The sequence below is a fragment of the Haliotis rufescens genome, unplaced genomic scaffold (genome assembly GCF_023055435.1).
Source record: "Haliotis rufescens isolate VD_foot unplaced genomic scaffold, xgHalRufe1.0.p SCAF_3, whole genome shotgun sequence".
In the NCBI taxonomy this organism is placed as follows: domain Eukaryota; kingdom Metazoa; phylum Mollusca; class Gastropoda; order Lepetellida; family Haliotidae; genus Haliotis; species Haliotis rufescens.
Genome location: NW_025964001.1, coordinates 63,656,179 through 63,680,516, shown reverse-complemented (window position 1 = coordinate 63,680,516; position 24,338 = coordinate 63,656,179). Strand labels below are relative to the sequence as shown.

The window sequence follows — 24,338 nt, the reverse complement described above, 5'->3', positions numbered from 1 at the left end:
AAGGAACAGAGTATTTTGACCTACTTATAGCATTGCGTCAGTCAAACAGGACATAAACATACTTCATGGTGATGAATAAGTCTAGGATATACATGTAATTACCATAACATTGAGATGTGATAATCATGATAATATAGGATGATGGTTAACTGAAGAGGGAACGAAATATTTGGAACTTGTAATAGTCCCCAGTGAAGCATAAGCATCACTGTACAATGTAACATTCTCCATGACAACACACTCACACATCAAGGGGTGAGAATCTTCCGTGGATCCGTGAACTTCCGCGAATTTTAGTGCCTACAAACTTCTGATGGGTTCCCCCATAAACAATTAATGGACCATGCTCCATTGCAAATAAGTTTCAGCTGGAAAGGAAAATAGCCATTGTCGTCCCTGCATAAAACAGTATTTAGAAATTTTCATGACCTGACCCATGAAGATCTGGGGTAGAATAGGTCTTCAGCAACCCATGCTTGCCGTAAAAGGCGACTATGCTTGTTGTAAGAGGTGACTAATGGGATCGGGTGGTCAGGGTCGCTGACTTGGTTGATGCATGTCATCAATCCCAATTGCGTAGATCAATGCCCATGATATCAATCATTGGCTTGTCTGGTCCAGAGTTGATTATTTACAGACCGCCGTCAATGCAAGGACAATGTGAGAGACCACTTGAATGTTGTAACCCTGACCAAACAACTTCTGGACAAGAGTCGTACGACACTATTTGAAAGCTTCAAAGAATCAGTATGCTTCATTGTACCTCAGAAGTTGTGAAATATTGCTTGACAGAAAGCCAAAGTTGACATCACCCCCAATTATTGTCACTCTGAATCTTAAAAGTGAGTGAGTTGGGTTTAACAACGCTTTTAACAGTATTCCAGTTATATCACGGCGTGTCAGCTTAATGTGGGAGGAAAGCACGAAGAGATGCAGGTCTCAGACGTTTACCACTTCGGTGAAACCCACAAGCACGGGTATGGTGCTGACAAACCTAGAAACATAATCAGGGCGAACCGGGATTCGAACCCACAATCATAGGTTTCTGGCGTGCCCAAGAGACGAAACTCTGCACAGCGAATCGTAGCGCCTGAGACGACCAGGCCACCCGTGCCCTCTAAGTGATATAAGAGGTGGAATGTGATTGGACTATAGGAGGGACATAGACATAACTCGTAATAACCACTTGTGGCGCTACGATCGAGTCACAAAATTCAAGCCTATTTTGTCAAGGGTGGAAACGGGACTTTTATAGTCTGTTATGTCCCTTGCTTTGTGAAGATGTGTCTGTACATGCTGTTATCAACAGTCCATGAGGTCACTGACCTTGCCATGTGCTGTCAACAAAATCGCTGAGTCTAGCCATAACAAGATAAACTACTTCTGCCTATCTCACACTTTATGTGTAGTACACATCCACCACACAGCCTGGCTTTCCCACAACAGACCTCATGCAGCTGGTATGGATACAACAGCTCACTCTTCAAAGATTAGATAGACGTGGTTTGATGGTGATGTTAGTGACAATTTCATTTTTAAATTAAGAATATATTTCAGATGAATGACAAAAAAGTGTGGTTCAACTAAATAAATTCTTACCATATACACAGGCATGATTAATGGTTTTGATTTGTTGAGTCAGTCAGTCAGTCAGTCAGTCAGTCAGTCAGTCAGTGTGCTGACTGAACCATTAACCAGTACACTACCCAACCTGACTTAATCCATTAAAACAACAGCATGGAGGCAAAATATGTAGAAACTAGGGTTGGGACGAGTCCAAATTTACTACCCGGGTACCCACTCCCCTATTACCCGACCCTACCCGGGTACCCACTGTAGGTCTCAAGAGATGGGTACAAAATGTTCGATTTGAATTTTTTTTACCCGGGTCCTACTCAGTACCCACCCGACCCGGATATCCGAATTACCCGTCCCAGCCCCACTAGAAACATAGAGTGTTGGATATAACAAACAGACATAAAAAGAGGAATATTATTTACATTTGTCATAAATAAATCTAAATTAATTATCATGACTGAGATGCACTAACTATGCTAAAGGTGTTGCCTGCAACAGGTGCAAACGCGAGAAAAACACACACTGCAAATTAAATTTTACTTATTATTCTTAAATTACCGTTTTGTATAAAAATAGAGTTCAAATGATTCATCTACATCATTTAGGTATATAAAATACAGCTATCAAAACCATGTTACTATGGTTACAATGCATTTGGCAGTATGTGTCTCATGAATAATGTTGAAAATGAGACATACATGTGACCGGTCAGACTGACCAACAGCTGTCCTAAAGCAATCATCGCCAGCACAGACCGCCAGTCATTTCATTATTGACAAAACCTAAGAAATACACGTACCGTATTTAACGTAATAAGCACCCAGGGCGCTCTCAAAATTAGAAATAGGGGGCTCTTATTAGAAAATTATTTTGGTGGAAAAAAACTGAGTTGAAAGATCGTGTATTTCGTGGTTTTAATGCCAGCCTGAAATGTTTATATACGACAGATATATTTTTCCAGAATATAATTGCCCATAATTAAAGGTGCATATAACACACGAGTGCGTATTATACACGAATAAATTTAAGTCTTGTGTACATTGATCAATCAGTAGGGGTGCTAATTGGGATTGTTCACTAGCCAATATATTAGCAAATATCGCTGTGGGCGCTTATTAGAGCGGGGGCGCTTATTACATTGAATACGGTATTTACATATTTTCTCCACTGATCGTATCACAATACGTATAAGGCTAGCATCTCGGTTTACATGTGCATTGCTTAAATGTGCAGACTCACTGGATGTCCTGAAATACTATGTGTTGTAACAAAATTAAACAGGTTGCCTCCTGGCTTCACAAAAAAACATACGCCAAAAATAGATCCTGCCTCTAACAAAAAAAAACGAGTCACTCCAACCCCCCTCCACAATGATAGGCCCTTAGTAGTCAGACATGAAAGGTTCACAATTCATAAACACAAGGGGTGGTGGGGTAGCCTAGTGGTTAAAGCGTTCACATTGAAGGCCTGTGTCCTATTCCCCACATGGGTACAATGTGTGAAGCCTATTTCTGCTGTCCCCACCGTGATATTGCTGGAATATTGCTAAAAGCGGTGTAAAACCCTACTCACACACTCACCCATAAACACAACTATCTGAAATATATTTCTTCCAAATTTATAATGCTGACAGAAAATGGAATGTGTGCTGCTCTTTTTTCGTTGAATTTTTAACCAATTTTAATATAATTCTTTTTTTCAAGGACGTTAACAAGAAAATATGTAAATCAGAAATAAATATGTTGGTATCTACAACCAACCAACATCTATTGCTAAATAGTCAGGCCAATACATATACTATTAAACATGACAAAACAGATTACCACATGATTACTGGGAAAACATTATTACGTTGACTGAAAGGTCATGGTCATCATTGTGTTCCTACAAGTACCCTATGCTTCTTTCAACACCATCTCCCACCCATCACCATCAATTAATCAAATGAAATAAAGATTTTCCCAACCAGGCCATTGAGCATCCACAAGTACGAATAATCAATAGACGCAACCAAAGTAATTAAGTTACCACTTGGGTTCTTCGATTACCTTCAACAGAGCCTCCGAGAGATTACTGTGGCCACTCTGTACGTCAAAATCATCCGTTCTTCTCTCGTACCAGTTGGACTGTTATATGTGTCAGTGAGGAGTTTCGTAAACAGTCAAAATCCACTACCATAAATATGTACAAAATATGCAGGTCATATCAGCTGTCAGTGGTGAGCCATGAAAGAGACCATAGTACCCCCAATAAGTGTTCCTGTGTTAAAGATGTATTAATAGAAGTAGGACCTGTTTTTAAATTGACTTTCAAACATAAATCCAACAGGGACACATTTCATATCAAGGATTCATTTAGGAATCCAATCTAAGCGTCCTTGGACGACAACTTTGGAAACAAAGTGTTTCTCTTTTCCAACATACTCATATCCCCACCAGTATGATATGTGCGGTTCTGTGCAAGGCAAGAAATATGGTACGGTTTTCAAAATTTGCTCCGGAAACGAGCAATACCATTTCAGTCTAAGTCAAAGGCGTTGCCATGGAAACTCAAAAAATATTTTTTTCAAACATCCACTTACTATCAAAAGGTACCAGTTCACAACTAGACCTATCTCTGTGCCAAGTTTGGTTGACACATCTCTCATTGTTTTTGAGTTCTGCTCCGGAAACAAAACGTGACAGACAGACAGAAGGACGGACAGCACCCATTCCTATGTCCCCCTTCCACTTGGTGGCCGGGGATAAGCGAGGTAGGCCAAAAACATAAATCAACATTCGTTTCATTTATTTTGCAGTTATACCATCAGGGATTTATCAGACATGAAATAATTCATCCCATATGCATACAAATAGAAAACTGACGCAATAAAATGCATACACTGGTATGCAGAAATTGTGTGTGCAAGTGAGAACTAATGCTGTTATTTCATATTCTGGTTCCACTTAAAATCTATTTCTGGAGCATAGCCATATAAATAATATCATACACAGTGGAATGCGTCAGGGTCCTCTAGCACTAGCACTTGCATGTTGGTTTGTTTCATTTGAGCAACTCCATATCTATGTAACATCATCAACAATGCAGTGTACATGACTGACAAATTCAATGACGTTATTTTTCAGGTAACTTAGTGAGAAGTACATGTCATTCACACAAAGTTCAGTCACAATATTTAACTACGTTTCTAGACAACTTTATTGACTATCACCGATGTTTTGTTCAACAACAAAGATTTAAAGGTACTATATTTGCCAGTCTACAGGGACTGACAGTCACATAAATTACCGGTCCAAGCCTAATGTTACCGGTAAAAAACTGGTAGTTACTGTTAAACGGGAACAATGAGCAATGTGAACAGACAAAATATTGTAAATCTTGAAATTTTTATTGGCAAACAAGTGTTTGTTTTTACATACTAAACACTTTGGTAGCGTACAAAAATCTTATTCCGTGATCTACAAATCCAAGTCATTAAACATATTGTTTAAAGATTTAAATCCTAAGAGAAATCAAAGATGTTGATCTACATGTATGTGAGTCTGTGCAGAAATCAAGAGAAAAAAGGCAATCACGGGTAAAGTTTCAAACATGAGCAAATTTTGATTTTGGAATGACAGCAAAACAAAAACTAAATGAATACACATACAACTCTTTCTCCATAATAATCTACAAATTGCAGATCAGAAACGATCGTAATTTAGATGAAATTCGCCTAGCCAGTGACGGCACCATTGGAAGAGTTTTCATGAACGTACCATCGTGCAAGAATGGCCACCGTGCGTGAATTACAAATTTTGAACTATTTCTAGTGGCCCAACTGCAAGTTGGATTTAGCTTTTTTAGAATATGCTACGATACGTTTGCTTCCAAATTTGTCCATAAAAATTGAAAACTGTGACTTTATCATTCAAATGTATCTCTTAAACATCGTGAATGTCAACAGTCTTTTCAACTTCCGCTCGTAAACATTTTCTGGCTGCTGAACATGGCAAACATGCTGCCTTCTGTGTGAAATAAATGACTTAATTGTTGCTAATTAAACAAGAGGGTGAACCTGGAGCAATAGTCCTTGTATAATGAACTGTCACTTCTAATTAATTGAAAAGTGCATATTGATAAGATTTCATTTGATACGATCAGAGACCCGGCCTCTGATATGGTACACACTTCAGATGGAAATAGGACGGTGAAATTGATGAAAGCACTGGCATGTAAATAATATTTTTTGTGCCAACAAACTGTATTACCATTTACAACAGTCGCTATTTCATGTCATCACTCTAAATATATTGAATTACAATCTAAACACACATTGTCGAAATTTGATAACTGCAGATTGTTGTCTCCTGCATGCAAACAAAATGAACAGCATATGGTGGTAAACATGCCTCCTAAACGATCTATAATTGTCCTCGCGAATAATTCCCCATCAAGTCGACAATGAACAGGAATACACAAATATTAGTGTAATTTCTCCTAAAGTAGAACAGAAATGTAAGTCGATTGTAATTTTTTGTTAATACTCATGGATGTAAAATCTATGCGGAAACGCTGAAAATCGCGTTTTTTAAAACAGTAGTCCTCGGGAAAAATCATCTTCCACGTAAAAATATAATCAAAGATTAAAAAAACACTCCGAAAAATGTTATCGAAAACCAGACAAGCATCGCGGATTGTCCTGTTTTCGATCAGAGCTTTCCGCATCATAGGTTTTCGGACATCATATGTTTTCTATCACAAATACTTGAACTATAACGTGGGGTGTGGCGTCACACAGAAAATGTAAATACTCAGATGATGGCTTGTTTTTAAGATAAAGTTGTCTTTTAGCCTATAAGTGAATGAGATGTTTTACAGTTGTTCATGTGATTAGCGAGAAAACTATGAATGTTTCTTCAGCGTCGGAAAACCCATAACACAGGGATATATGTTGTATTAATGTCTTATTTTTGCAATGGAGTTTTGGTTTTTTCAACAAAAGGTAAGTAAGTACAACGTAAGTTTTTTTCAATATGCTTCAACATGGGGAAAGGGTCAGACATTGCACGCTTGTGACAGTTGTCCTTGTGTCTGGGGGATGGGGGGGGTACAGTTTATGGCAGTATTGCCCCCAGGCCAGGTGCGCGGAAGCTATGCCCAATTTTTTAAAAGCACTGATTTAACTTGAAATTTTACTGCATCCACCATCTTTGTTTATTTGACTTCTTGACTTTTGCCATTGACTTTTTACATTTCTTGGTATGAATGTTGTCCAAATTGCAAGAAATTGCTTAAAATGCAATCAAATGTTTTAAAAAATTCTGGAGTGGGGGGCATGCCCCCAGACCCCCCTTCACTTTTCCTCTTTTTATCGGGAACACCTGCTCACATCCCTGAATACTAACTCTTATATTTTTAAATACATGTATTCGCAGTGGAATAATTAATATTCGAAAATAGGATATACCTATATAATCTAGTAATATTACTTGCAACATTATTGGAGTGACAGTTAACAAAAATCAAAAACAGTTTCCACACTGTGTGAATATGAAATATCTCTGAAAATTAGCAAAATCTCATCACACGCAAAAATATCTCATTGCTTTTGGACCAGGGGAGATTTTCTCTCATAGGTAAAAATTTCCAGGAAAATCCCTGTGGTATTAATTTGGAGACGCATTAATTTCCAGATTTACAGTATATAATTTAGGTAAATCCATGATCCAGTTTTGTATGTTGTTTGTTGTTTTACTCCGCACTCAGCAATATTCCAGCTATATGACAGCGGTCTGTAAATAATCGAGTCTGGACCAGACAATCCAGTGATTGACATCATGAGCATCGATCCACACAATTTGGACTGATGACATGCATCAACCAAGTCATGAGCCTGACCACTCGATCCCCTTAGTCGCCTCTTACGACAAGCATAGTCGCCTTTGACAGCAAGCATGGGTTGCTGAAGACCTATTCTACCCCGGATCTTCAGATGTTTATAGCGACTATCTGATAGAAATCTGCTACTGAATATTAGGAATATTGTGACATCATTACCCCGACTATCACCCAGCCGATGTTTCATCTTCATGCATGGCATTAACATCCGTGTCAGGGCTGGAATTGAGTGCCTGGGGCATTGAGGTGTATCGTCATTTACATTCATGTCTTGTGTATGTTATTCAGCCATGATTCAGGTAGTCCAGATGTTGTTCACTGTATCATTTTTCAATTAGCATGGTTATGAATATATCACAGACATACTGTATTCGACAGAATAAGCGCCCTAGGCACTCTCAAAATAAGAAATAGGGGGCTCTTATTAGAACATAATTTTGAAAGATCGTAAATTTCATGGTTTGTGCTGAAAGCCTGAAATGATACAAAAGAAAAGTCTGTGCGTAGTATACATGACGGATATATTTACCAGAATTTAATTGCCAATATTATAACACACAAGTGCTTATTAGCAAATATCCTTGTGGGCGCTTATTAGAGCTTAATCATACATGGCAAAGTCTGGCTCATCTAAATTAATACCATGTACACAGGCATGCCAATTTGAAGTGTTAGGAGAGTCCTGTACACAGCCATTACTGGGCCGGGCAATAGTGTGGATGACCTGGCAGGGTGACTATGTTGAACAAAGGCGCAAAAGGACACACTCAGCAAGATGACACTCAGCAAGATGGCACTCACAGCAAGATGACACACTCAGCAAGATGACACTCACAGCAAGATGACACATACAGCAAGATGACACTCAGCAAGATGACACATGCAGCAAGATGACACTCAGCAAGATGACACTCACAGCAAGATGACACACACAGCAAGATGACACTTGGCAAGATGACACTCACAGCAAGATGACACACACAGCAAGATGACACACACAGCAAGATGACAAACACAGCAAGATGACACTCACAGCAAAATGACACAGTCAGCAAAATGACACACTCAACCGGTGACACTCTTCAAGATGACACACTCTTCAAGATGACACACTCAGCAAGATGACACGCACAGCAAGATGACACAGCAAAATGACACACTCAGCAAAATGACACACTCATCAAGATGACACACTCTTCAAGATGACACACACAGCAAGATGACACACACAGCAAGATGACACACACAGCAAGATGACACTCAGCAAGATGACACACACAGCAAGATGACACACACAGCAAGATGACACACTCCACATACCCGACCCTTGTTTTAGATGGGCTTAACAACCAACAGTCATACCCTTCTAAGCCCTCATGGAGACTGAAGATAATAGGTCCTCAGCAACCATTGTTTGTTGTCAGAAATGACCAAATGGATCGAGTGGGCAAGCTGACTTGGTTGATTGAATGTCATCTATCCCAATTACATAGATTGATTCTCATGATGTCAATCATTGGATTGCCGGGTCCAGACTCGAATATTTAAAGACCAGCTGAAATATTGCTGTGTTAGGCATTAAACAACAAACAAATAAATTATTCTGCTCCGGAATCCCAACAGGTCTGGTACAATGAATAACAAATATTCCATTTCCAGATAAATTCTGAGAAGCTCACTAAAATTACCTGTTCCTCTTGCCACTGCTTGTTTGAATGATGTGAACCTCTTGCTGAAGGCACTCTTGCCAAAAGCACTCTTGTTGCAGGCACTCTTGCCAAAAGCACTCTTGCTGAAGGCACTCAGGACCTACGCTATTAACACCTGGTTGACATGTAACCAGTAATTCCTAGTTTTAAGGAGGGCTGTATATAACTAAATATATTACCATTGTCATTTCAAAAGGAAAATGCAGAAACAAGGATCAAATATCAACATTGTTACATAACATGGACAATTTGTGATAGTCAAGAACAAAGAATGACATCTCACAATGTCCAACACAGTCAACCTTGAACAATCTCATTGAACGACCTTGTGGGCTCAATGTATTAATACCTTCCCACATGAAACAAAAAGTTTGAATAGTGTAAAATGATCCTTTATGTTAATAGCTTGTGGGCCATCTGTTAGCTAAGATTGCATCATGTGTGTATGCTGCAGATAGACTGCAAGCACACACATAACGAGGCCCTGAGCCGATCCCCTGCTGCCACATGTCTACAACATAGACCATAATAATGAATTTTCACAGCATACTACTCATAGTCACAGCATGGTAATATCTGATGTAACTGTCTACTGGTCTAAACATGTTTTTCAGGACTTTCACTAGATTTGCTAATAAACAGAAATGTTTACAGACCGGTCTTGTGACCTGTGCTCTGAGGTGAGGTGAGGTGAAATGGGGCTTAACATCGCGTCCAAGATTATTGCACTTATAAAGCGACGTGCATGTATGTGTGTGTGTTTGTGTGGCTGCTTGTACTAGTCCGGACTGATGCCGATTTATAGTGCTAGCCCACTGAGACACCGTGCCACAGTTTAACATGAATACCCCACTCAGACACAGTATACTGACTCCGAGCCGACCAGTCCTTGTTTTAGCCCCTTAATGCCGAGCGCCAGACAGGGTAACAACAAGTACCATATTTTAACGTCTTTTGGTATGACACGGTCGGGGATCGAACCCCTGACCTTCCGCTCTCCGGGTGGACGCTCTACCACTAGACCACGGAGGCGGTCTCCTGTGCACTGAGCAGAGGGCCATGCATCTGTATTCTGGCTTGGACTAAGATGCTCTTACAAACAACAGAGCTGCAGATAACTTTTTGAGCAATTGAGTTTTTACTCTAGGGTTTCTATTTTAATTAGGTTATTACATTTTTCATTGGGTAACAAATATTTTTTCACTCATCTATTCATCACTCGATTGAATTTTTTTCCCACAATTAGCATGATAAGTGAACATTTTAAGATTCAATAAAAAATTAAATAATGTTTTATATGTATATAACTGTTCTAAATATATAGGCTTGAATCGGAAAGTAAATTAGCTCGTATTCGTGTTTCGGAAATCAGCTCCTTTGTACAATGCTTCAATGGGTATATATATATGTGTGCTGTTTTTATACATTTGAGTTTTTCATTTAATGCATGCATTTCTGTATGCAAGTTAATTGAAAGTAATTGGGTTTTGAATAAAAAAAATATTTTTTTTGGAGGGGTATTTTACGCAAATACGCTGCTTATCTGTAGCTCTGATACAGAGACAGATATGACGGATATTACTTCTTATGATATATTATAGCCAGACATAAACTGCTTCATCAATGTAGCAGTAACCATGGTAACACCATCATAATACATAAAATATTATCTGATCATGACAATCTGTAAATTAGCTAAAGTCACATGAAAAAAATTGGTGAGCTTATTATCAGCTGAGCTTACACTAGACCGAACAGAATTTTACTTGACTCTGACTACTTGACTCTGGTTAAAGTCTCAGCCTGATGAGGGGGCACGGGTGGCCCAGTCGTCTAAGACGCTGCGATTCGCCATGCAGAGTTGTGTCCCTTAGTTTCACCAGAAACCTATGGTTGTGGGTTCGAATCCCAGTTTCGTGGGTATCACCGAAGTGGTAAACTTCTGAGACCTGCATCACTTGGGGCTTTCCTCACACATTAGCTGACACGCTTTGATATAACTGGAATACTGTTAAAGTGGCGCTAAACACAACTCACTCACTCACTCAGCCTGATGAGCATGATGATTTTCATCACCACTCATGTTTGTTTGTTTGTTTGTTTGTTTGTTTGTTTGTTTGTTGCTTGACGTCGCACTCAGCATTATTCCAGCTATATGATGGCGGTCTGTAAAATAATCAAATCTGGACCAGACATTCAAGTGATTGAGAACATGAGCATCGATCCAGGCAATTAGGATTGATGACATGCATCAACCATGTCAGCGAGCCTGACCACCCAATTTAATTAGTCACCTTTTACGACAAGCATAGTCGCCTTTTACGGCAAGTATGGGTTGCTGAAGACCTATTCTACCCCAGAATCTTCACGGGTCTCACCAGTCATGCCACTGGAGAACACTGTCATTAATTATTATTGACTTCATTAAGTACTGTCATCAAGACAATTATTTATTATTTTTTCATTGCTTGGCATTTCACAGTGGAGGGACATTTATCAGAGACACTACAGTAAGCTGGTGATGATGCAAGTTGGTCAATAAATGTTATCTTGGTCAAAGAGTGCAAGTATGTGTGTACTTTGGACCCGGACGGACCCAATATTTCCATTTATTCTCGGACGGTTAAATAACGACTCAAAGTTCACGTCGCTTCACCTGTGCTCTCTTTCTCTTATCAAAATGACTTGACCCAGCTCAGAAAAGGGTAACCACCAATTTTTAAACAAATCCATAAAGTACTTTTTACAATGCAATGAAAATAACTGCATGGTGTTTACGACTGTAAACATGGTAAACAAGATTGTGAGCAAATATCTTTATCATGTTTGTCAGTGCAACACTGGCAACAATTCACTGTAGATATGAGTGACTTAGTTTAATGTGATTTGATGTGACTAATCTTTGAGACACCACTTCAGCACACTTTTGTTTTGTAGTCAGACTGCTCATGCATAATGCCCATTACAATCAGTACTGTAGAACACTGTGAATTGTTAACAATAATGTACACTGTAAATTGTTAACAATAATGTAAACTGTAGATTGTCAACAATAATGTACACTGTAGATTGTTAACAATAATGTACACTGTAGACTGTTAACAATAATGTACACTGTAGATTGTCAACAATAATGTACACTGTAGACTGTTAACAATAATGTACACTGTAGATTGTTAACAATATTGTACGCTGTAGATCAACAACAATGTACACTGTAGATTGTTAACATAATGTACACTGTAGATTGTTAACAATAATGTACACTGTAGATTGTTAACAATAATGTACACTGTAGATTGTTAACAATAATGTACACTGTAGATTGTTAACATAATGTACACTGTTGATTGTTAAAAATACTGTAGAATGTGGATTGTTAACAATAGTGTACACTGTAGATTAACAATATGCACTGTTGATTGTTAACAATAATGTACACTGTAGATTGTTAACAATAATGTACACTGTAGATTGTTAACAATAATGTACACTGTAGATTGTTAACAATAATGTACACTGTAGATTGTTAACATAATGTACACTGTTGATTGTTAAAAATACTGTAGAATGTGGATTGTTAACAATAGTGTACACTGTAGATTAACAATATGCACTGTTGATTGTTAACAATACTGTACAATGTAGATTGTTAACAGTAATGTACACTGTAGACTGTTAACAATACTGTACACTGTAGATTGTTAACAGTAATGTACACTGTAGACTGTTAACAATAATGTACACTGTAGATTGTTAACAATAATGTACACTGTAGATTGTTAACAATAATGTACACTGTAGATTGTTAACAATAATGTACACTGTAGATTGTTAACATAATGTACACTGTTGATTGTTAAAAATACTGTAGAATGTAGATTGTTAACAATAATGTACACTGTAGACTGTTAACAATAATGTACACTGTAGACTGTTAACAATAATGTATGCTGTAGATCAACAATATACACTGTTGATTGTTAACAATACTGTACACTGAACTTGAGCGATTTTAGATGTGTGTGCTCACCAGAACCATGAGAACAGATAGTCATACACATGATACATGCAATCTACAATTTTGAGTTTTAATGATTCAGTGACAGTATTGCTTTCTCCAGAACTTGGAATGAAAATTATTTACCATGTTCCAGAAGTTCACAATTTGTATATATGTACTGGAAGCAATTCTGTGTCCAAAATATACTGGAATCAGACCATGTAGAAAAGAAAATATACGTTCCTTTCACAACCACCACCGATTCCCATCCTCATATTTCAGCCATTACGTATCTAATAGGGAACAATATGAACAGACATGGCAGACAATGTGCTTACAGAGCTCCAGATAAGCTTTTGGTGTTGTGGGTATTTTACCCATGATTTTTGAAATCATTTGCTATCAGTAATTCTATCTGGGTATTCAAATTTCTGTTACCCACTAGTTTATACACATGTGGGTATTTAAGTTAAATATTTAAAAACACTATTCATCTAGTCCCTGCAAACTGGTGTCGTGTGGGTTCCAGAGCTTTATAGGACTCAAAAATACAACGATACTTCCACAAGAAAGTGTGATGGCAAATGATCGTGATGTAACTGTCATCGTGGAGTTTGGCAAGGTTGACGGAATGCCTGTTTATAATTTCAAACTAAGTTGCTGATTTGCTAATCGAATACGCAGGGTTTCTTCACAATATTTTGATGATACGCACAAGTTTTATTTTTTTAGCGTATCTGTAATGTTCATTGCGTATTTGATACGCTTGGATTTTTTTTTACTGCGTATTTCTGCATTTCTGATGCGTATTTTACGCAGATACGCAGCTTATCTGGAGCTCTGAATACAATATTGACATCCATAACTGCAGTGAAACCGCGACAACTGATAACAAGCGTGACAGGTGTAGCTGATCCTCCATAACCCACACATTACTGTGGCCAGTTTCAGAATACATGTTCCGAAAATTAGCACAGCCCTTCATCATGTTCATGGCCATGTTGGCTGACTGACCAGTTCGCAAATTGGCTGACCAATCACACAAACTTTGGCTGACTTTTCACAGCAATAATCAACATGTGATCAAGTAGGCCTACATTTACCAGTATTCATAAACAACTTATCAATGGCTTACTCCTGAACAGATTTTCCACCTTTCTATGCGATCAGTAGTACACATGTCGAACATGTTGAAGTCAAACTAAAAAAAACATAACTATGAATTTTCATACAACTAAGAGACTAATTATGCTAATGAGATTGTAATTAGGGGAAAATATCCATAATTACTTCCGTTATTTTTGTTGTAGAGTGAGTGAGTGAGTATGGTTTTACGCCGCTTTTAGCAATATTCCAGCAATATCACGGCGGGGGACACCAGCAATGGGCTTCACACATTGTACCCATGTTGGGAATCGAACCCGGGTCTTCGGCGTGACGAGCGAACGCTTTAACCACTAGGCTACCCGACCGCCCCTATTTGTTGTAGAACAATTGATGCTTTGATGATTGTGAATTATATAATGTGACAGCAGCTCGCAGTGTATATTGCAACTCGTTCCATAATACATGCAACCACCACACACGGTGGTCTGTCATCTCTAGGATATATAACAAAAACATAAACTAATTTATAAGTTCTTTAACAGAATACTTATTACATTTAAAAGGAAGGTTGGGGATAATTTTAAAATGTATTTAGTCATAATAGTGGTTTTATGGTTGTCGAAAATTGTGCTTAATGAAAAGTAAACTTCACATGGCTATCTTGAAAATGCCTGAGCATGGAAGCAATACTAAGTTGTTTCATGGAAGTTAATTTTCATTTGTGTGTGAGTCAGCATGGTCACTCAGCTATAGTGTACGTGACTATCGTCCGGGCGGATCAGACAAAATTTGTGATCATGTATATAAACTAATTCGTTTGTTGGGGAAGGCTATTTTGAGTTTATTGCAAGGATAATATGTCCATGAACTGGGCCTGGTGCATATGCAAGCATCATTTTTCATGGAAACATTAATAGATTTCTAAAAAAAATCTCAAGTCTGAAGTCATTCTAAAATTAAAACTATAATTAATATACAACTTTTACACAAGCCATTAGAACTTTTCATGTCAATAAAATATGTTTATACCATCTAAACTAGAGAAGGTAAACGTGATTTAATAATAAAACATGTTAGAAGCAATATCACTCATGAAAATATCACATGATGTAGATTTCGTGTTTCTATTGTTTTGAACAGCTGAAACCAGTGCATTACAAGGGAGGTAACTCTCACCAGGTAAATCCGAAAGTCAAGAATAATAAATTTACTGTTACAAATGCATTTCGTTGAGGACACTATGATAATTTATTCAGTGACCGCATGGCACATATGAACCGATGTACTGTCGAACTACAGACATGTTTCGTAACCGTGTACGTTCTGTGGCCCGGCCAAGGATGAAGCTAGTGGCACTCATGCGTGACTCGTGTTAAATGGTGATCTTGCACGCGGCAACATGCGTGCAGGAAATGCATCAACACGAACAAAACGTTACATAAAGACATGATTAATAGAGAGAGATTAATAAAATGCTAATGTACTTGCCTTTAAGCTGTGATATGTACAAGCAATGTCCTCACGCCTCCGCTGTCTACCGGCTCGAGTGTATCAATGACAGTCCCGGTTGTAAATAGACTGTCTATCACGTGAATTCTCCTCCGACCTTGACCTTCACGATTAAATGGCGTTCATGGTCGAGTGGCCATGCCCTGGTTTGTCGTGTCGCTTAAAGAAATAAGATCTATATTTTATGGGGTGGATTTTTTTCTTAAATGAAAAAAAATCTAAGAAAACTACAAACCCAAATATTCATGTTCATATTACAATCATTGATAAGCACAAATGCACATGAAACATAAACACACATATAGGACGTGGGAACTTCACAAATTTTAATCCAATTCAATTTTAAAAACTCATAAATATGTAGATAACGGATATAGGATATAAAGTTGCAAAACAAATTCAAAATATATGGCTCAAAAACTGTTATATCCGTGTACACACTATTTATAATTGATTGGGGGGGGGGGGGGGGGGGGATCATTGAGAATAAAAACAAGGGTCATAAGAAATAATAGTGCTTTCTTTTGCATTTAGTTTTTTCAGCGGGATTCATGCAAAAAATGCACCCTACCCGCTATTATCCGACCCTCCCCGGGTACCCGCACTGAAGGTCTCAAGCGTTGGGAACAAGATGTCTGATTAGGAATTGTTCAAGTTACCGCAGCCCTGGCAAAAAGTATTTAGATACATGTATCAAGCGATCAGATCATGCGTACGCTGAAGTTGACGGAAGCTTCATCTTTACTCAAACATATACAAGTCAAAGGAATGTGTGCATTGTCAGAAAAGAATTGCGAACATATTAGCGACTTCTAGTGTAACCACTGAGCTATAGTGAGTTTTTGTCATTAAACAATATATCACATGACTAACCACGGGGCCGGGTCGTCCTGTAGGTACCGAGTCCTACTGAGGACCAACCCGACCCTAGTTACCCGTCCCAGCCCTAACTGTATCCCCAGGAGAGTTGGGCGTTGTTCATAATATCAATCACTGGTTTATCCAGTCTCAATTATTTTTCAGGCCGTCGTCGATATAGATGGAATATTGCTGGCTATAAGGCGTTAAACAACAAACAAAACACACTCGCTCACTTTCGAGCCTGACCACCCGATCCCGTTAGTCGCCTCTTACGACAAACATAGTCGCCTTTTGTGGCATGTATATGGGTTGCTGAAGACACCGGATCTTCATGGGTCTTACACTTTGGTACTAAAGCCGCCTTATTACCATATACCCACTCACATATTCTTCAATAATTTCACCCCAAATACCTAGATGTTTTGACAAGTAAATGAGATTTTCTGCAGTTTATCCGCCATCCTTTAGAGATTTATTATCATAAATAGAAGGGCCTGTATTATTGTTGTTATCGTGAAATCGCGAACACTATCATTCATGAAAACATAATTGAAGCCTCTCGCGAAATCAGTGTTATACCACATAAAATAGATATCTTTTTCTATGTCACCCAAAGTGTATCATTCAACCAGGGACCGGGGCTATACAATATATACTCCTTGATTAAGCAACAACGCCCACAATTTACCCCCAGGCCGTTACTTCATGTATAAAGAGATGTAGACCAGAGATCATAGGTATATGGTATGTGGTAGACTAAACAAGGTTATCCACCCATACACGCCTGACTGCATGCGCCGGGGAGTCTTCTTTTGTGACCACAAGTCCCCCTTAATCTACCGCAGCTGCTTAAATTGTCACTTGCTACAGGGATAGTTTTACACAAACCAATGGAAAAATGGGAGCGCAATTTTGTGTATGACTACTTCTTGAAATGAATGTTTGTTATAAGTACACATCAGATAATACCAACGCATATATCTGACTTAAATTGTTTGTCGGAGTTTTTACATCTACATTTTGAGATACCGTCTGTATATACTCACCGTCAAAAGAAACACGAACCATAGAAACATACAGTGAGTGAGTGAGTGAGTTTGGTTTTACGCCGCTTTTAGCAATATTCCAGCAATATCACGGCGGGGGACACCAGAAATGAGCTTCACGCATTGTACCCATGTCGGGAACCGAACCCGGGTCTTCGGCGTGACGAGCGAACGCTTTAACCACTACCCGACCGCCCCTGAAACCTATAGAGAAGTATGTACGTTAAGAAGATATGTTTCCAATGTGTACCAATTAATGACAAAACTAACAATCAGTCAAGTATTACCATAGCGTGTCTTTATTCTTATCACAATATGCTGCACGTGATTTCCAAACTTTACACTTATCTGCACGAGGCAAATGGTGCATCTCGAGTCACATGTGACGCGTTTATAGGCATCGGTTCAAACATGACAATATGTTTGTTTATTCATCGAACCAAACTAATATCTCTTGAATTCGAGTAATTCTTTATATATTAACCAACATGTATGGTTTTCGCGTTTCTTTTGACGGTGAGTATAGTTCACGAGTTTGTATACACTTCGTTCCTTTTTGCGTGAAGTATTGACGATGTTTTGAAACACACACTCGCCGATATGCGAGCCCTGGTCCACTTGCACAAAGCGATCTTAGTGCTATGATTGTCGTAGCCTAAGCTTATGTTAAAGTATGGGTGTTACGATCATCTTAGCGCTAAGATCGTTTAGTGGAACGGGGCCCTGGAGATATAGAGGATGACTGACTTCACCCGCCCTTGTCTCTCCAGACAGACACCCCAAGTTAGCCTGTGTCAGTTCCTCGGAAACTTTCAAAATGCTACTACTCCTCTGGGTGAGGGCGCTGTTACGAAGCCCTATTCACCACCTGCATGTAATAACGTCGTGACAATACTCCACACTTTGGGCACATGGATGGTCAGTAAGTGATCCAACTTAACCGGGCAGTGACCCCGATCATCCATACAATGACCAGTTTGACAGACCAGAGTTAGGCAAAATGCAAGATGTGTCTATCTATGGTGGCCGGGAGAGGCCATCGCTTTCTCGCCTTCAATATTAAGGCCGCGAGAAAGCGATAACGCAAGATGAGAAAGCAATAACGCGAGACAAGAAAGCAATAACGCGAGGCGAGAAAGCGATAACGCAGACGAGAAATCAGTAGCACGAACTATAGACTTGAAAGTGTTATCGCTCTATCGCTCTATGGCTTTCTCGCGGCAGTAATTGAAGGCGAGAAAGCGATGTCCCCTCTCGGCCACCATACCCATCTTTTAGGAGCTCGCCGAAACAGTAGATGTGTCATTGAGCAATTGGTATGACATCTCTTAACCCTCAAGACATTCCTCCCCCATCTGGAGCTAGCCACTTTAAGTATCACGTTACTACAACTAGGCAAGGTTTTCCCCAGTGCTTGACCATAACACTGCTCGTGGCTAAAGCACAGCGTCACGTGCAGACTGAGGGGAGGGGGGTTGGGTGGGGGTGGGAGGGGGTCAGAGGGTCCCTGTTAAAAATCATGGATCCGCCTTTGAAAATGATACAAAAATATAAATTACATCAATTATATAGTTGCTATATCAGTACATTTTGTATATTAAACACTATTAACGACCATTTAAAGAGTATTACAAAAGAATTTGGGGAAAAACATATAAACATTTCAAAGGCGTGACATCCTGTTTATTGCGTCAGCATGCGAAGACGTCATAAGAGAGAGAGAGAGAGAGAGAGAGAGAGAGAGAGAGAGAGAGAGAGAGAGAGAGATCATCTTTATTTCCTCCAAATGATGAAGATACATTGATATGAGATATTACGGTGTTCTACAAATGTATATATATAACACCTTATATATTGTATGTACATGCAGTTTCACATCATTATCAAATAATGTTTCTTAGTAGGTTTTTCCACATTTTAACAGTTTTACATACACGGAGCATTATATTTATATAGATTGTATTCAATTGCCATAGTACTTTCTGTTGGCAAACCGCCAAGTAAAAAGGACAGACAGGTATCGTCATCATCGTTCCAGATACTAGAAAAAGTTGTCACATCTAGTAAATCAATAATAGACTCAACAAGAATATTTCTATGTTGTTGAGTCTTTTTACAATACATAAATACATGTTTGATAATATCAAAAGCAAATGTGCCGCATAAACATTCATCAGATTGTATACTGTAGGTGCTAAGACATAATAAATATGCTAAATCATAGAAGTGTTCCGGCCTTTCAATTGTTAGTAACTAAAGTCTGTGTACCTTAGGTGATCGTATAAGAGAGTTTCGTTTTTGGTTTTCTCTTGATTGAATCTCTGCATGAATTACATTACGGTCACATACGCTTTTTTGTTCTTTAACTCAACTCGCCCATGTGACATTTTACATTTATCATCTTTTTCTTTAATTGTGTATCGAGTTGATACTGAACAAGTCTGTGCTGCAATAGTCTTTTAAATGCAAAGTTAATGTCACTATTACACAGTCTTACAAGGAATAAGAGAGCTCGTTGATCAATGTACGCCTGGAGAGAAATTAAACCCAGACAATATCTGATGACGACTGAAGGTGTGCGTCTAGACAATCCTTGAATCTTTTTACAAAAATAACGTTGAATAATTTCAAACATTTCGTATTCCTTTGGTGACAGTTTACCCCATACACTACAAGCACATAATCGGCATGGTAAAATTACCCTTTCCATATACGAACAGCTGGGATAGGATTTAAACCACGAAAATATAGTCCATGATTATAATTCATATTGACCAACATTCTGAGTTTTTCACATATTAGATGGGTATGTTCTAAGGTTTTCTTTGATGTATTTAAAAGCAATCCAGCATTAGTTACATTTTCCTTTTTAGGAAGTATTTGTGAACCAATGTAGACACATTGACAGACAGATTTGCGAATATTCCCAAACAGTAGAAATGCACTTTTACTGGCATTATATTTCAAATGCCATCATCAGCATATGTGTATATATCATTTAGTAGACATTGCAGTCCGTCAGGGGAGCTGCTCAACAACGTAGTATCGTCTGCAAATTGGATGCCGGGTGTATTACCCAATGGAAGACACAAGCCACGCCCTGAATCACCACGTGGATACAACAAGTCATTAATACACAGAGTAAAAAGCCATGCCGATAAAACGCGACCTTGACCAACACCTTGCTTGACATGAAACACATTTGAGGTAAAACCTCCAATGCTTACACATGACTGCATTGAAGTATATATTGTGCGTAAAAGTCGCCATAATTTTCCATTAATACCAAAGTTATACAATTTGAAAAAAAGACCATTAAGCCAGACTCTGTCAAAAGCTTTCTCGTTGTCGAGAAAAGCGCAATAAACCGGAGACTGTCTTTCGTTGTAATAAGCTATGCTTTCCATTAATGTAAACAGGCTAGTTTCTGCCCCAGCCCCTCTCCTAAATTGAAAGGGGTGGGGGAAGCCTTTAGATTTGTTTGCCCCCTCTTCAAGTCTTTCGAACAGTTTACTTAATACAGGAGTGAGGGTAATACCTCTGTAGTTAGTGGGGTCATCTTTACATTTACCATGGCCTTTATGGATAGGTAAAATCAAAGTCATAGGGAATTTGGGTGGGGTGTGTGGGGTGGGGGGTGTTAGGGGGTCAAAGGGTCCCTTTTAATAATCATGGATCCGCCTTTGAAAATGATACAAAAATATAAATATATATATAAATTACATCAATTATATAGTTGCTATATCAGTACATTTTGTATATTAAACACTATAAAAAAAAAACATTTAAAGAGTATTACAAAAATAATTAGGGGAAAAACATCGAAACATTTCAAAGGCGTGACATCCTCTTTATTGCGTCAGCATGCGAAGACGTCATAACAGTTTCTCATTTGATGAGAAACTAAACCTTGTACGGTTCACGTCGTTTTCCCTTTGATTCCACTTAATAATATGCGCTTCATTTGTGCAACACTTGCGATGTCGGTTAACTTTCGCTTGATTTAAATAGGTCGGACCACATACTCAAAACATACTGTATTTTCAACATAGAGCTTTGCTGCCTGTTTGACGGTGCCACATTATAACATTTAAACCCCACTTTGCACACTTGGCTCCAAATTAAATTTAGTACTGGCAAATCTAACAAATACTGTGTATGAAATCAAATAGACCACTGTGAAATAAGACAGACTTTAACCCAAGAATGTTTTTTTTTCACAGTTACGTTTATCCTTTAAAGTGAATTTGTTTTTCGCGCGCTTTTTAACGCCGGACTCAGCAATGTTGCTGATCATACGTAGGCGGTCAGTAAATAATTGTGTCTGGAAACTCGGAATCAGATGATCCAGTGATAGATATAGTGAGCAACGAAATACGCCGGCGTGATACGATGGCACACAGTAGTAAAGATATATAGACATATCTGGTAAACTCAGAACTATAAAATATATAAAGAATATATATAACTGAAATCACATCTGCATCTCTGCACTGAAAACGCTAATGCCCCATCTCACATTCAGGAATCTGAACACGAGTTAACGTTTTTCCTTAAATCGTGTTAGAACGATGAGTGGAATGAGTGAGTGTGGTTTTACGCCGCTTTTAGCAATATTCTAGCAATATCACGGCGGGGGACACCAGAAATGAGCTTCACCCATTGTACCCATGTCGGGAATCGAACCCGGGTCTTCGGCGTGACGAGCGAACGCTTTAACCACTAGGCTACCCGACCGCCCCTTTAGAACGATGAAGGTCGCGCAGTCATTCGTGTTCATTCGTGTTAAGTCGTGGTGGGTCGCGCGCGGTCGTATGGACGTCGCAGCTCGGCTTAAATCGTTTTCAAATTTTTGCATTGCAAAGTTGAAAAGTCGCGTTCAGTCGTATGAGGGTCGTGTTTGGTTAAGAAATTTGCATAAACCACAAGGTGGAGCACGAATCAACACGATTTTTCAACTTTTCTTAAATCGTGTATGTGAGATAGGGGCTTAACTCACTGTATACAGGTGAGATTCAGAGTTGACCACGTGGTCTAATGGAGAGTGACAGGCACTTGAGCTCTGCACGGTCTAGATAGGCGGTGTGGATGATATGCCTATTTAGGGCCGGGGTATCATATTACGTGATTTTGCCAGAATCTGTACGTTTGCCCAGGAGTAGACTCTTGTATAGTTCTCGGCTAACTGGACATTAGTTAACTAGAACTGCCAAAAGGCCGATCTACTTTGGGAAAATAAATTGGGATATGTATGTATGCAGTTAAACCAAATATACGTCCCAATTGATCGAATATTTGAAGAAAATAGGATTTATCCTGCAAGAAAATCCAATATATCACCCGGGGCACGGTTGGCCAAGTCGTCTATGGCGCCGCGATTCGCTGTGCAGAGTTGCGTCCCTTGGGCATGCCAGAAACCTATGATTGTGGGTTCGAATCCCGGTTCGCCCCGATTATGTTTCTAGGTTTGTCAGTACCGTGCTCGTGGGTTTCACCGAAGTGGTAAACGTCTGAGACCTGCATCACTTGGGGCTTTCCTCCCACCTTAAGCTGACACGCCGCGATATAACTGTAATACTGTTAAATGCGGCGTTAAACACAACTCACTCACTCAATATATCATCCGACCGCCTCCGTGGTGTAGTGGTAGAGCGTCCGTCCAGTGAGAGGAGAAGATTCGGTTTTCGATCCCCGGCCGCGTCATACCAAAAGACGTTAAAAGATGGTACTTGTCGTTACCCTGTCTCGCTTTCGGCCTTGAGGGGCTAACACAAGAACTGGTCGGCTCGGAGTCAGTATACTGTGTCTGAGTGGGGTATTCCTGTTAAACTGGGGCATGGTATCTCAGTGGGCTGGAACTATAAAATCGGCAATAGTCCAGACTAGTACAAACACACACACACACGTACATGCACGTCTCTATATAACGTTAAACCCCATTTCACGTCATCTGTTATCATCGTTAGCAGTCCGGGGGACAGATTATGTATATAAATTACTTCATCATCGATATGGGTCTAAGGCTGAATATATTCCTAATAAATATAGTGCCATGGTGTTGTAGCTCACCTGGATACATATTTAATAACGTCAACAGAGACAGACACAACAAAAGTTGGCTATCAGCATTGATATTTAATATTATCTGCATACACACTGAGGAATTAAAAATAACATTAGAATTAAATATTTTTAACAAAGACATACATGCCAAAGTTCAGCTCGTTCGATCAGTCAAACGTTTACCATTAAATATTCAAATCTGAAATTTAAAAGCATGGTCAAAATTTACAATATGCAACAAAGAAAAACCCGGAACATATTCTTGTTGAATCCCACAATAACTGAACAAGTACCAAAGTTCATTATAGGTTTAACAATTCTGGCCACAACGAAGTTTCAGCTTAAAGAACAGCAAAGGTAAAATCATGACATGTTGTTCAAAATAAAAAATATCGCAAAAGTTTCAAAGGAACATATGTTTAGCCACACTACTACATTTTGAAAACAAATGGCTGAATAATGGCCTAAAATAGTTTTTGAAGTTTGTGACGTTTCAGCTTTCTTGATCCAGTAGTTGATGTTAACAGTATGAAGAAATGTATTTTGAGAATATTTACACATGGTCAAATTGCAAAGGCCAAA

General features: G+C 38.9%; 1 protein-coding gene across 3 annotated transcripts in view; it reads right to left on the bottom strand.

Moving 5' to 3' along the window:
• LOC124132385 (pyruvate carboxylase, mitochondrial-like) overlaps nt 1-15,889 on the bottom strand; it is a 60,438-nt gene extending 44,549 nt beyond the window's left edge. For 2 of the 3 annotated variants that reach the window (XM_048403273.1, XM_048403275.1), the window contains exon 1: nt 3,627-3,647. The gene's annotated coding sequence lies outside the window, so the exon portion shown is untranslated. Of the gene's footprint in view, nt 1-3,626; nt 3,648-15,765 lie in introns of those variants that run through there. The other variant, XM_048403274.1, reaches the window with a different exon arrangement.
• Between the last annotated feature and the right edge of the window lie 8,449 nt (nt 15,890-24,338).